The 13,915-nt window shown below is 43.9% G+C and overlaps 1 long non-coding RNA gene across 1 annotated transcript; it reads left to right on the forward strand.

Annotated features, from left to right (window-relative positions):
• Window positions 1-878: 878 nt before the first annotated feature.
• Window positions 879-5,772, forward strand: LOC123652790. The gene is made up of 3 exons (XR_006742281.1): window positions 879-891; window positions 3,128-3,130; window positions 5,599-5,772. It is a non-coding gene; the product is annotated as an uncharacterized LOC123652790 (long non-coding RNA).
• Window positions 5,773-13,915: the final 8,143 nt, after the last annotated feature.

Here is a 13,915-nt window from a genome sequence, read left to right on the forward strand (position 1 = left end):
GGCTGGAGGTGGACAGCGGGGGTCCCCACAGGCTCTGTCCTGAGCTGGGGCCCCTTTTCACTGGCGCAGCTTTGGAAACTGCTTCTTCAGCAGCCACTGCGTTCCGGCCTTCTGCAAATCCCTGAAAGGAGAGACGCGTTTAGGATTTAAGGGTCTCCCCAGTGTGTGCTTGGACAGATGTTGTGGCCGGCAAGACCCGGTGGAGGCAGAGCTCCAGATGGCTAGCAACACCCTGTGGAGGCAGGACTCCAGGCCAGAGAAGGAACGAGCAACCAGACCCACAACAAAGAATGTAGCATAACTGTTAGTCATAAAATAGTTCTGTTGCAAGGCTCAACCCCCAGGTAGGCACGTCCTGTTACCAGTAGCCGCAAGGCAGGACAAACAGACCAAACCAGGTGAAACAGAGACTGCTTAAGCTGAAAATAAACCCCCACCCCAGGTGTTGTATAAACTTTAAATGTTACTGTACTAGTGGAATTTTTCTATAACTTATAACTGACGTTTCTTTGTTAAAACTTTTAGCCAATCATAATCTGCCAGGCATCCCTAAGACGGGGATGAAAGTAGCATGCTTAGAGTGGGTCGGGGCTCTCATTGCTCGCTGCTGTGTCAGTTGAGATGGAAGCCCGGACTCAAGTTTGTAATAAAGGCTTCCTAAATTCCAATTTGGATGACTGGTGGTCGTCATTCGAGGGTCGCCCATAACACGGAGCTCATCTTCCTAAACCACACATGTCAAACACAAGGCCCTCGGGCCAAATCCGGCCCGCCAGGCCTTGCAATGTGGCCCGCACCGCGCTGTCATCACTGCACTCCACTGCATTCCATCACAATGACGCGCGGTGACATAGGAGGCTTGTGATCTCGCCGGCCGCCTCGCCAGCTGCCGTACTTGCTATCTATTACGCATGCGCATAGATAACAAGTCACGCGAGATTCAGGAGGCGTGACCTATAGTCCGGCATCCGATGTGGTTGTGCGGGTGGCAGAGCAGAGGAGAGAGTGAGTGTGCGGGCATAAAAAATGCACAGCAGAAGCTGCCAGTTCCTGGCATAAAGTGCAGGCATAAAAATCGCAACAGAATCTGCTATCTGTACCCAGCCAGACATTTATTGACTGACTTTTTTTTTCTCCACTCCATCTGCCAAATCAAGCTATCCCTGTGCAGTTTTCAACTTTTTCCTTCTAACGCAGATTTCCAATAAACTACATCTTTTACTGCCAATATTGGTCCCAAAATGTCCAGGAAAAGAAAAGTTGACGGTGAAGGCAGACAATTTAATGACAAATGGGAAAATGAATACATGTTTGTGCTTAGAGAGGGCAAACCAGTGTATATATTGTGTTATGAGACAGTGTCGGTGATGAAAGAGTACAATATACGTCGTCATTTTGACACCAAACATAATGTTAAGTATGGCAAATATACTTTGGAAGAAAAGCATAAAATTGTTAAAGAACTAAAAGGCAAACTACAATCACAGCAGCAAATGTTTACAAAGGCTACAGCGAAAAATGATGCTGCAGTGAAAGCAAGCTTTATAGTGGCTGAAGAAATTGCCCGTACTTCAAGGTGTTTTTCAGAGGGTGCCTTTTTGAAGCAATGCATGCTAAAAGTGTGTGAGCAAGTATGCCCAGACCAGATACAGAGTTTTCAAAATGTCAGTTTGTCAAGAAACACCATTGCAGATAGAGTTCAAGAACTCTCAGGAAATCTATCATCACAGCTGGCCGAACTGGCATGCAGTTATCTCGCTTTTTCACTTGCTATCAATGAAAGCACAGACAACACTGATACAGCGCAGCTGTCCATCTTTATACGTGCTACGAAGACCGACCTCTCTGTCACTGAGGAACTTTTGGATGTAGCTGCCATGCATGGGACGACGACTGGTAGAGATATATTTGAGGCTGTGGAGAAATCTATAAATAATTTTAAATTACCCTGGGAAAAGTTGGTGGGGCTAACTACCGATGGCACACCTTCAATGTGCGGAGAAAAAAAAGGCTTGGTTGGACTAATGAAGGAAAGAATGCAAAAAAGTCACTGCCACACACCCTTGATTACTTATCATTGCATTATCCACCAAGAGGCTATGTGTGGAAAAGTTCTGGACATGAATGACATAATGACCACAGTCATTAAAACTATTAACTTTATACGGGCACGTGGCCTGAATCATCGCCAGTTCCAACAGTTTTTACAGGAGGTGGGTGCAGAGCATGGAGACGTGCCATACCACACAGAAGTAAGATGGCTGAGCAAGAGCGCAGTCCTCAAAAGATTTTTTGAGCTCAGAGAACAAATTGCTCTTTTCATGGAAAGTAAAGGAAAGCCCTTGCCTGAACTGTCGGATCCCGCCTGGCTATGTGATTTTGCTATGATGTGTGACATATGTGAGCATCTCGCCCAACTGAATCTGAAGCTGCAGGGACGCAAACAAGTCATCACAAAGATGTCTGACATGATCACAGCATTCCAGCGTAAACTTCAACTATGGAAGTCCCAACTGGAACAGGACAATCTTGCCCACTTTCCCGTTTGTTTGAGTATCTCAACCACTATTTCTGGTACTTTTCCTTGCAGTCGGCTGGCTACCAAAGTTAGCCGTTTACTAAGTGAATTTGAGCGGCGCTTCTCTGACTTTAGAACACAGCACCCAGGCTTTGACATCTTTGCCAATCCTTTTACAGTTGATGTCAACAATGTGCCCCATCACCTTCAGATGGAGATAATCGAGCTTCAGTCTGACAGTGGCCTGAAATCAAGGTTTCAGGATGTTGAAATTGAGGACTTCTACCCTCTACTGCCCCCTGACTCAATGCCAGAGCTCCGACTTCATGCTGCCCGTATTCTCTCCATGTTCGGGAGCACCTATCTTTGTGAACAGATGTTTTCAATAATGAATCTGAACAAAAACAAGCACAGATCACGCATTACCGATGACAACCTCCATGCTGTTTTGCGGGTTGCTACAGCCCAAGAAATAAAACCGAACATTGACTCATTGATCCGGGGAAAACGGTGTCAGACATCTAGCCAGAAAACAAAACAATGAGCATTTTAGGTACATTCCAATATTACTGTTTTGCTTGATACCAATATTACTGTTTTGCTTGATAGCATGTGAGTTGGTTAACAGCACTGTTAAGGAAAAGATTGTTCCACTCATTTTAAATTCACATTTCTGGTTAACATTGTCAGTTTATGACTGTTCAGTAAACCATTCGGCCCGCGATTTAGGCTGGATTTTAGATTTTGGCCCCTTCTCTGATTGAGTTCGACACCCCTGTTAAAACCATCCCACTTCCCCACGGTCTTTATTTCTATTTCCTTTCCCTTGTATCCGCCCCTTAACCAGTCACACCTGAAGCCGGACTTTGGTGCTTTAGTGTGGTGGTTACAGAGGGGAAGGGGGAGGGAGAAAGGGGGAGGTTGAAGAGAGTAAAGGGGGTCAAATACCTGGTGATAGAAGGAGACGTGACTTTGGGTGGTGAATATACAATGCCATATGCAGACGATGGTACATGGAATTGACACTTGAAACATATAATCTTATTAAGCAGTGTCACGCCAAGAAATTTAATAAAACAAAGTAAAATAAAATAATAAATAAAATAAAAAATTTAAAAGCCATGGTTTTGCATTCCTTATTTTGAAGTTTTAAAAAGAACCTGCCAGCAGTCTTTCTTCTTTGTTGGCTGCTTTAAAAGAATTCCTCCTTTGGCCGAAACCGGTTTGGCTCAGTGGTAGAGCATCGGTCTGCGGACTGAAAGGTCCCGGGTTCGATTCCGGTCAAGGGCATGTACATTGGTTGCGGGCACTTCCCCAGCAGGGGGTGTGCAAGAGGCAGTGGTTGATGTTTCTCTCTCATCAACGTTTCTAGCTCTCTATCTTTCTCCCTTCCTCTCTGTAAAAAATCAATAAAATATATTTTAAAAAAAAGAAAAGAAAGAATTCCTCCTTTGACTGTAAGATTGGTAGCCTTCTGAGATAAAAGGGTTCTCTTGTGCTCTCCTAGGCCTTTAATTTTCCAACACAACTTTTCTGGGGACCTTCTACCTGGGGACAGTGGTCTCTCCCCAGCCTTTCTCCAGCCCTCTTCCTGACCAGCTTATTAACTTTTGTTATACCCATTTTCTTTTTATATATTTAAAAACCTGTCATTTTAACCTGCTCTCATGCCTATTCCTCAGGTTATTTTCTCATTTTAAAAAATTTTATTGTTTAAAGAATTACATGTAGTAGTACATATATCTCCTTTTTCCCCCCCATTGACCTTACCCCAGTTTCCCCTAACTCCTGTCACGTGCCCTCACTCCACACCCTCAGTGTCTTGTGTCCATTGGTGGTGCTTATATGCATGCATCCAAGTCCTTTGGTTGAACTCCTCCAGAACCCCGCCTGTCTTTGAGCAATACCAAATGCAAAAAGTCACCCGGCAGAAGAGAGAAATGGGAAAGGGTGTTTGACTCACTCCCCATTTACGAACGAGCACTAACAGAAAGGCTCACTGCACGGGGCGCTGTCAGATAAAAATATAAGGGTAATTGGGGCAGAGAGAAGAAACCCCGGTTGTGGTCTGGTTATTCTCTCCAGAGACGCGGTCTTTTCTAGTTATTGGCTGCAGCTCTGCCAGCAGTTTTCCTGCCGGAGGTTCCAGGGCAGAGTGAAACTAATCGCCAGTAAATGTTCATTAGCAGCTGCCATCGAGTTGGATGAAAGCAAGCGATTGCTGGGTTCTGGTTTTTAAATTTCCTTCCAACATAAGTGCACAGAATTTGGTCGTCCTCACCAGCAGGCAGTTGGGCCTACATCCCACTTCTTCTGGGCTCTTCAGTTCAGAGCATGTTTTTTAAAGATCAGGGAAGACTACATCTCCCATGATGCACCGCGCATTAACTGCTTCAGTGTTTTCTCACATGAGCCAGGTCCCCTTCTTAATTACTATGACAACCCAACATTGAAGGCACTTTGAAAAGTCACCTATCTGCCTCTGTGTGTGTATGCACACATGTGGTGTGTGTGTGTGTGTGTGTGTGTGTTCCAGAAAAGACAAACCATCATTTGCTGTTTAAATCGTTATGCTCTTCTTTTAAGAAAATAAACTGAGGAATAGGCATGCAGGTTAAAATTATAGGTTTTTAAATATATAAAAAGAAAATGAATATTAAAAAAATTAACAAAATAGAGATTTAAAAAGTTTAAATTGTTTAACTAACGTTTATTGTCTACTAAATGTTGCAAGCATTTTATGTACAAGAGCTTGTTTAATCTCTATAATAGTCCCATTAGGTAGCCACTATTAAGCTCATCCTATCTAATAAAGAGGGAATATGCTAATTGACTGTCACACCCTCAGAAATATGGCAGCACCCACAGCCAATAAGGAGGGAATTGCTAATTGACTGCGACACCCTCAAAGATGGCAGCGCCCAGTCCCCTCAGTCTGCCAGGGAGGCAGGTGCGTGGCCGCTCTGCGCGCCTGCCTCTAGAATCCCCCAGTCCCCTCAGCCCCCCAGTCACCCAGAACTGGCCCAAGATGCAGGCAAGCCTCATGTGGTGGCTGCCCAGCCTGAGGCTCTGGTCACTAGCGCCTTCCAAGGCTTGTGCTGCCGGCAGTGGCAGCAGCAGAGGTGTGATGGGGCATCGCCTTTCCCTGATTGCCGGGTCACCGTCCGCCCCTGAGGAATCCTGGACTATGGGAGGGGGCAGGCTGGGCTGAGGGGACCCCCCACCCTAGTGCATGAATTTTCATGCACCAGGCCTCTAGTTTTATATATAAGTGAAACAACTTGCTGAAGAATATGCAGTTAATAAGAGACAAAATAGAGGTTTAAGCCCAACTCTTACGTTACTCTAAAGTCCATATTTATGTCCCTACATCCTGGTGACTTTTAAAGAGATCATATGGCACATCTGTAAGGTGAAAATGTCCTTTGCCTCTCAACCAACCAACAAGAGATTATTAAGTACTGAATGGGATAGAAGTTAATTCTCCTGAGTTACAGCTGAATAACAGCTAGGAAGGTGGCTTGTCTGCTGCTATGCCAAGCTTGCTTCTTGGGTAGCAAGAGATGAACCTGCTGATGTTTTGTTTTGTTTTTGTTTTTGTTTTAAATATATTTTATTGATTTTTTTACATAGAGGAAAGGGAGAGGATAGAGAGTTAGAAACATCGGTGAGAGAGAAACATCCATCAGCTGCCTCCTGCACACTCCCTACTGGGGATGTGCCAGAATTGAACCTGGGACCTGTCAGTCTGCAGGCCAAAGCTCTATCCACTGAGCCAAACTGGTTAGGGCTCTGCTGGTGTTTTCTGAAGGAGGCAGAAAAGAACCGGGCATGTCCTACACAAGGAACGAGCAGGCTGGGCTTGTGCATCTCCTCTGACATAAATCGTCCTATTCCCCGGAACTGCATTTCAGGCTCCCCTCAGAGGGCAGTGCTGGGTAAGCTGTACTCTGGCTGGGACACACCCACACTCCCCTCCACACCTCACCTGCCTCTCACCGATGCCAATCAGCAGCAGCAGCAAAGCCTTTGGAGGGCAGCCCTGCCCAGCGCCTGGGTTAGTTGTTCCTGTCTTCTCCCGGGCAGTTTGAAAGAGCCACTGCCACACTGGTCAAAGCAACGGGCTTTTCCCAGAGGGATCGCCCTCAGAATATTTTCTTTCTTGCAGACTTTCCTACATTTAATATGCCCTCAAAACCAAAGTACCGGTACATATGCACCCTGTTTCCCTGAAAATAAGACAGTGTCTTATATTAATTTTTTGTTCCCAAAGATGCACTAGGTCTTATTTTCAGGGGATGTCTTATTTTTCCATGAAGAAGGATACGGTACACATTTATTGTTAAATGAAAATAAAGGAAATTTATTACCTGTATATGGTACAGTAGTATGGTAGTTGTCAACACAAACCAGACAAACTGTGAATCCTACAGTATCAAGAACTTACTCATTTAGTCAGTGACAATCATGTCATCATCTTCTGGAACATCATCATAACAATCCAATTCCTGAATTTCCTGGTGAATTTCTTGTGACTCCATTTCTTTCAGAATCAGTGGACCAAATCTCTCATGTTTAGCCTAGAGGGGGGGCCTTATTTTCAGGGGGCTGCCTTATATTTCACTCAGAAGGAAACCTGTAAGTAGGTCTTATTTTCGGAGGATGTTTTATTTTTCGGGGAAACACGGTAGATGTAAATATAGGTATAAATAGCTATAGTTATATATTATATAATATATGTTAACATTAGTAAATATTGCTAATCATTATATATTACAATATACAGTAACATAATTATATATTATGTTATAACTATATCCTATATAATAAAACCCTAATATGCAAATCAACCAAACGGTGGAAAGACCGGCGGAACAACCAGTTGCTATGATGCACACTGACCACCAGGGGCCAGATGCTCAATGCAAGAGCTGCCCCCTGGTGGTCAGTGCAGTCCCACCAGGGGAGCGCTGCTCAGCCAGAAGCTACAGGCAGGCAGTAAGGAGTGAGAAGTCCTGGACATCCTCCGAGGGGTCCCAGGCTGCAAGAGGGCACAGGCCCAGTGAGGAACACCCCTCCCCTGTCCAGTGCACAGATTGTATACACTGGGCCTCTAGTATCATATATAACTATCTATATAACTATAGGTAGATATGGAGAAGAATGTATAGATATAGGTATAGGTATATTATACATATATAACTTATATGTCCTCACTCCTTCATTATTTTCAATAATAAAATTTAATGTGGAAATACTTCTCCATTAGGATACATCTATATAACTGTACTATACCTATAACTCTACCTACATCTCTATACCTATATCTGTATATTCTTCTCTCAAGAGGCAATAGTCTCTCTCCTGTTGGGCCTCACTGACAAACACTTTGTCTTTATGCCTTAGGAACATAAAGGATACTTTCCACTTAGACCCCATTATTCTTGCTGGACGCAGACAAAACTGTGGGGAACCAGAGCTATTTGGCTGTGCCAGGTGCCTTGCCACGTCCACTCCCATTGAATGTCTTTGAACAGCAACCCCAGATCTTATCCTGGTCCAAACAACAAGCCAGAAGCAGGGTGGGAACTCAGAGGCAGGGAAAACATACACCAAGACCCTAGAATTTCCCTGCTATTTAACCGTATTTCCCAAAAGAAGCCACCAGAGCAATTAAAAATCAAACAAAAGGAGGCCATGTACACAAAGACACCCCTACCTGAAGGTTCTGGAAAAGGGACCCCAAGAGGAAAATAAAATTTAGGAGGTTGTTGAACCCACTGTAGAGCTGATCCAGAATTTAAATTGATTCCATAATTTATTGCATTTTAATTAGCAATCACAAGAGACCACGTATTGTTTACTCTCTTGTTAGGAGCTCAGGCTGGAAACAAATACCGGAGAGTCTTAATAAGGATGAGTTATATTTACTGTTTTCCATTTTACAGTCTTGTTATAATCATCACAAGAAGAGATTCATTTAGTGCTCATCTGTTCTTGGCATGACATTTGTTGACCACCAGGGTGACATAAAATCAGAACAAACCCCGGAAGCCGCGAAGTAACCCCTCCCCCACCGCACCCTGTGCTTACTCCTTCGTTGTTCTCAATAATATAATTTAACATGGAAATGCTCTGCCTTCGATGACATGAGATCCCATGTGCCTTCGTCACCCAAAATGCATCTAAATGACTGCTGTTGGTTATTTATTTAGAGCAGAATAATGCTGCTACCAGCAGACAGCTGCATTTATATGCACCAGCCAACACGGAAACATCAGCTGTGTCAGGCGGCCTACAGGCCGTCTGTCTGCTGCGGGGCCCCGCATCTGACGGGCTCTCACTTGTCTTGGTTCATTCTATATTTTTGTTTGGGGGGGTTCATAGAACATGAGGGGTTTTTTTATGACATTTCCCCAGGGCCAGAGCTTTTGGAGTTTCCAAACAGCTCTTGCTACTGTTCCTCAAGGAAGAACGCTGAGCTCCTGCTCCTGGGATGGGCTCTCCGGGACAATGCATTTCTTTGGGAGCGCTCGGGCCCGGTTCCTCGCTGGGAACCTTACAAAGTACTTTGTAAATACCACGGCGTATTATCGCAGTGGTTCCATCGGTCATCCCAGCTCTGGCACTTGGATCGGGCACCCCAGCAGGTAATGGAGCTCATTATCGCATTTCATTAAACGAAGAAGGAGGACTGATTCCAAAAGGCCACCCTCAGAAACGGGATGTCCTGTGTAACCCAAATACACACGGCCTTTTGAGGCTTTCCATTCAAAATGGTCTTCCCCCCCAACCCCCAAGAGTAGGTAAAATAGGTGCCATTGTTTATTTACTCCTTTTTCTTTTTTCAACCCAGTTTTTCTATCCAACCACAGAGGCATCAATCTGATGCTCAAGTTTTAATTAAACCTTGCTCTCTGTTAAAAAGCTCCTATTATTCTTTTCATTTAAATAAGATCCTTCTTAGATCTTTAACAAGACCACAAAGGAGTAATAAATCTAAGTAACTGTCCTTATTAAGAGGAGATCATTCTCATGAGACTGTAACAGTCACTAAAGTAACTGAAACCACAGCCGGCAGCTCGCAGAGCATCCTCCTCCCACCCCAAAACAGAAATGTTAGTCACTACCTTTGCAACTCAAATTAAATTAGATGGCATTCTGTTTATTTTTCGTATCTTTGCCAACAGAAGGAGATTCTCCCTTTGATGATATCAATCAGAAAACCGCAAGTTCAATCACACTAAGTTCATAGGATGGTGATGACCCTTCCTTCCTTCCTTCCTTCCTTCCTTCCTTCCTTCCTTCCTTCCTTCCTTCCTTCCTTCTTTCCTTCCTTCTTTCCTTCCTCCCTCAGCTGATGCCTAACTTCCTGCTATGCCAGGCACTCTGCTAGGCATCAGTGGTTCAAAAGTGAAAGACATAGGCCCTTGGGTGGTATATTATCCATTCATCTAATATTTACCAAATATCTTCCATGTCAAGACACTATAGTAGGGGCTGAGTTTTCAGAGGGAAAAAAGCCAGACACAGTCCCTGCCTTCTAAGAACTTGTAGGTATGAACCCAGTAATTGTACAATTACTTAACTGCAACCATGGCAAAAAGTTATGAATGAGAACAGGCTCCCGAAGGCCTCGTGAGCGGGTTGCAGAATCGGAAGCAGTCCTTCAGGATTGCCCACCCAATCTGCTGTTACAGACGGTCAGACCTCCTTGCCCTGAGAACTGCCAGGGAGGCTTTCTCATTTCCCAAGTTCTTGTGCAGGCAGTGTCTCCTGATATTTTCAGTTTTTATTGAAAACTTATATTCTAACTCAGTCTCCCTTGGTTAGAGAAAGCTAACTTAATGTGTCTAGAATAGAGTTGTCAATGAAGAAGATGACAAAGCTCTTATTTCAGTAGCACATACATGTACTAGTATGCATGTATGTATGTGTACATGACAGCCTGCCAAGACGCAAATGCCCTGAGGAGCTTGGGGAGGAAGCTTTACATGAAAAAAATTAAAAAAAAGAAGAAAAAAAAAAGGGAGGAAATATTCATTGCCAGCCTTATTGGTCCAGTCCTTGTTTTCAGATTTGAGGACACAGCTTACATCAGTTCAGCTGTTATGCACACTTCTTGTTTGGGAATTGCTAATAAGAACTAATACGTTTGTTGTCTCCAAAATTATTCTTGGCACACAAAAGAGAAGCAACCTAGAACTGTGTAGTGATTGGAAGCTTGCCATTTGAAATGGAAAACAGCCATTGTATGACAATAGAAAGAAAGAGGGAAAAAAAAAAAAAAAAAAAAAGAGCTCTCTTTCACCCAACTTGCTCTCTGTCAAAAAGCTTTCATGATGAGCAAGATCCACAGTCCATCTGCTGGAAATCCTTGATGTCTGACTATCACTACCTCTATAGGCTGGGATGGCCTGTAGTGCTGCAGACTCTGAATATTAATAGCCTACTATGAGCAGAACTATATTGGAAGAAGAAACTCATTAGTCAAGTTGTGAGACTGAAGGGTAAAAGCAGTATGCCAGGGTATTCATTGACAATGACAAGTAACTATCATAGGGACCAAAATGCTCAGAAGTCTACATGATGAGCATAGCATTTTTTTTGCAGGCAGACTTGTGAGTTGTGATCAGAAAATTGCTTGCAGAGCAGAGAGAGGGTTATGGAAATAGAGCAAGAAGAGTTAGATGACTTGGTCAGTGAAATCAAGCTAACATAGACTGATGATTCCAAGTGGCAAATGAAGCTCAAAGTTTAGGATTCAACTGGCCTCCACCCTCTGAGTCTGTTTTCACATTACAGACCTCTTTGTCAGTGGAGTCCAGTGACTCTGATTATTGAGTTAGATCCCCTTTACCTGGATAGATCTTCCCCAAGCAGCACTTGGTTATTTACAATAAAGAAATCGAGAGACCAAGGCATAATTTCTTTAGGGAAAAATCCTCATCTTATATATGATGAGCATTTATAATTAACTTAAGAATCAGTGATTATGTTCCAGAACTATGCCCTATAGTCTACTCTATAGGGCAAGATTCTTTTCCATGGCTCCCTATTGCCTCTGAAAACATTGTGGAGTTTTTCTTGGAAGATACAAGATAATATAGTATTAGCTAATGGGAGGAAGTAGAAGAAAGGGGGCCCTAAAATTTTTAAATAAGTAAAAAGAAAGAAAGGAAAAAAGGAAGGAAGGAAGGGAGGGAGGGAGGGAGGGAGGGAGGGGGGGGGGGGGGGGGGGGAGGGAGGGAGGGAGGGAGGGGGGAGGGAGGGAACGAAGGAAGGAAAGGAAAGAAGGAAAGGAAAGGAAAGGAAAGGAAAGGAAAGGAAAGGAAAGGAAAGGAAAGGAAAGGAAAGGAAAGGAAAGGAAAGGAAAGGAAAGGAAAGGAAAGGAAAGGAATTAGAAAGGCCAAATGCACCATTTTCATCACTTTGGGATCCAGCCACAAACCCTTTAATTGAAGGTCCTTTGCTCCTGCCGTCAGCACCTGTAACAGATTCTCTTCTTTTCCAGGCTTCCAGGGCTGACTGGCTGCTCTCCTAGGAGACACGTTCTTTCTTTACACATGATCCACCTTCCCTGCATTGCTAGCGGGCCTTTACACTGCTAGTTGGGGCTCTCCTTCAAGTGACTTTGCTTCTCTCTGTTGTTGACCTTATTGTTTGGCTCTCAAAGGGCATCATATTTCCTGGTTGTTAGAGAAGTGGGGTCAGAGAACAATATTATATTGAAGTCCCAAGTACACAAATAAAGGCACTATCATCATAGCATATTTCCAACTATCGGCATGAACGGGGTTGGGATTTCTAGCATGTGTGTGAAAACACTTACAGTCACACTTCCCCTTCTGTAGTCTGTGTTTTGAGACTATTTTGAGATCCTCTAATGAGAAAGTTCTTTTGAATGAAGATGTGATTACCTAAAGTAACAAAGGGAATTTTGCATTTTCTCTTAGCTTCATAGAGTGCATTATGATAACTTTGTCTAGGTCAACTTACTACAACTGAATTTTCAGTGACAACAGTTGCCAGTGATGATCAAAAAACTATCAAGTGCTTTAGGTCCAACCATATATTTCCAGTTAGAAAGAGAATGATATTTTAAAGTTGAGATTTACCTATCATTCAGAATGATCTGGGCATATTCGGGGCAAATTTATGGGTTCCCAAGAAAGATGGGGTGGACTTGTCTTTCTAGCAGTTGCCTTTATAGAATTCTTGCAACATTTGTTGTTGAATTTCTTGAATCATTAGATCTATTTATTGACAAACAAAGAGGCTGTCATCCTTTTGTCTCCTGTCCTAATACATAATGCTTTCCTATGGCTCTGGGCAGGAGATAGGAAATTCAGGACTTCCGTATCAAAAGGTCTCTCTAGTTTAATGACTACAGATAGGTAAGAAAACTAGCCTGGTGCATGGGATTTAAAAAGTCTAGAAAGAATGGAAGATGATTTTTTTAGTTTTAAAATTGTCCCCAATGGCCTGGCCAGTGTGACTCAGTTATTGAGCATCAACCTATGAACCAGGAGGTCGCAGTTCGATTCTGGGTCAGGATACATGGCCGGGTTGCAGTTAGAGGATGTGCAAGAGGCAGCCAATTGATGATCCTTTCTCATTATTGTTGTTTCTATTGCTCTCTCCCTCTCCCTTCCTCTCTGAAATCAATAAAAATCTGTTCGTCCTCAGTGGAAGTGGTTCCCCTACTGTGTATGCAGACCTGCTGGTGCTCACCCAGTCCCACAGGTGCGTATGCCCTGTCAGGGCCTGGACCCTGAAAGGCCCAGCAGCATCTTCCATGGTCCCTTGCTTTGCCTTCTCCATGCCTGGAGCAAAGACTTGGATACATCAGAGCCACACACCATACCATGAGCTGGACCTCTGAACTCGGGACTTAGAGTCACCCAACCAGCGACATTGGGCTTTATGTGAGTGAAGAACAGCTTGCTTTGTGATAAGCTCCTCAGAGTTCATAGTTGTCTGCTGCCATAGGTAACACAGCCTCGCTTGACTGTGAGGAGCAGATGAGCCCAGTGAGTGAGATGCTGCCAACCATCACGGGTTCCGTCCTCAGGCGTGTCTGTCCTCTTTGCTCCTGATGTGTGAACACAGGAGGCACCTTCACCCAGGACATTTTTTTTTCCCCCTCTGGGACTCCAGCCAGCTCCCTACTGTCCAGCACATTTTAAAAAAATGTATAGTTTATTGATTTTTTTACAGAGAGGAAGGGAGAGTTAGAGAGAGAGTTAGAAACATCGATCAGCTGCCTCCTGCACATCCCCCACTGGGGATGTGCCCACAACCAAGGTACATGCCCTTGACCGGAATCAAACCTGGGACCCTTCAGTCTGCAGGCTGACGCTCTATCTACTGAGCCAAACTGGTTTCGGTGGCTAG

Source organism: Pipistrellus kuhlii, unplaced genomic scaffold (assembly GCF_014108245.1).
Source record: "Pipistrellus kuhlii isolate mPipKuh1 unplaced genomic scaffold, mPipKuh1.p scaffold_m20_p_2, whole genome shotgun sequence".
Taxonomy (NCBI): domain Eukaryota; kingdom Metazoa; phylum Chordata; class Mammalia; order Chiroptera; family Vespertilionidae; genus Pipistrellus; species Pipistrellus kuhlii.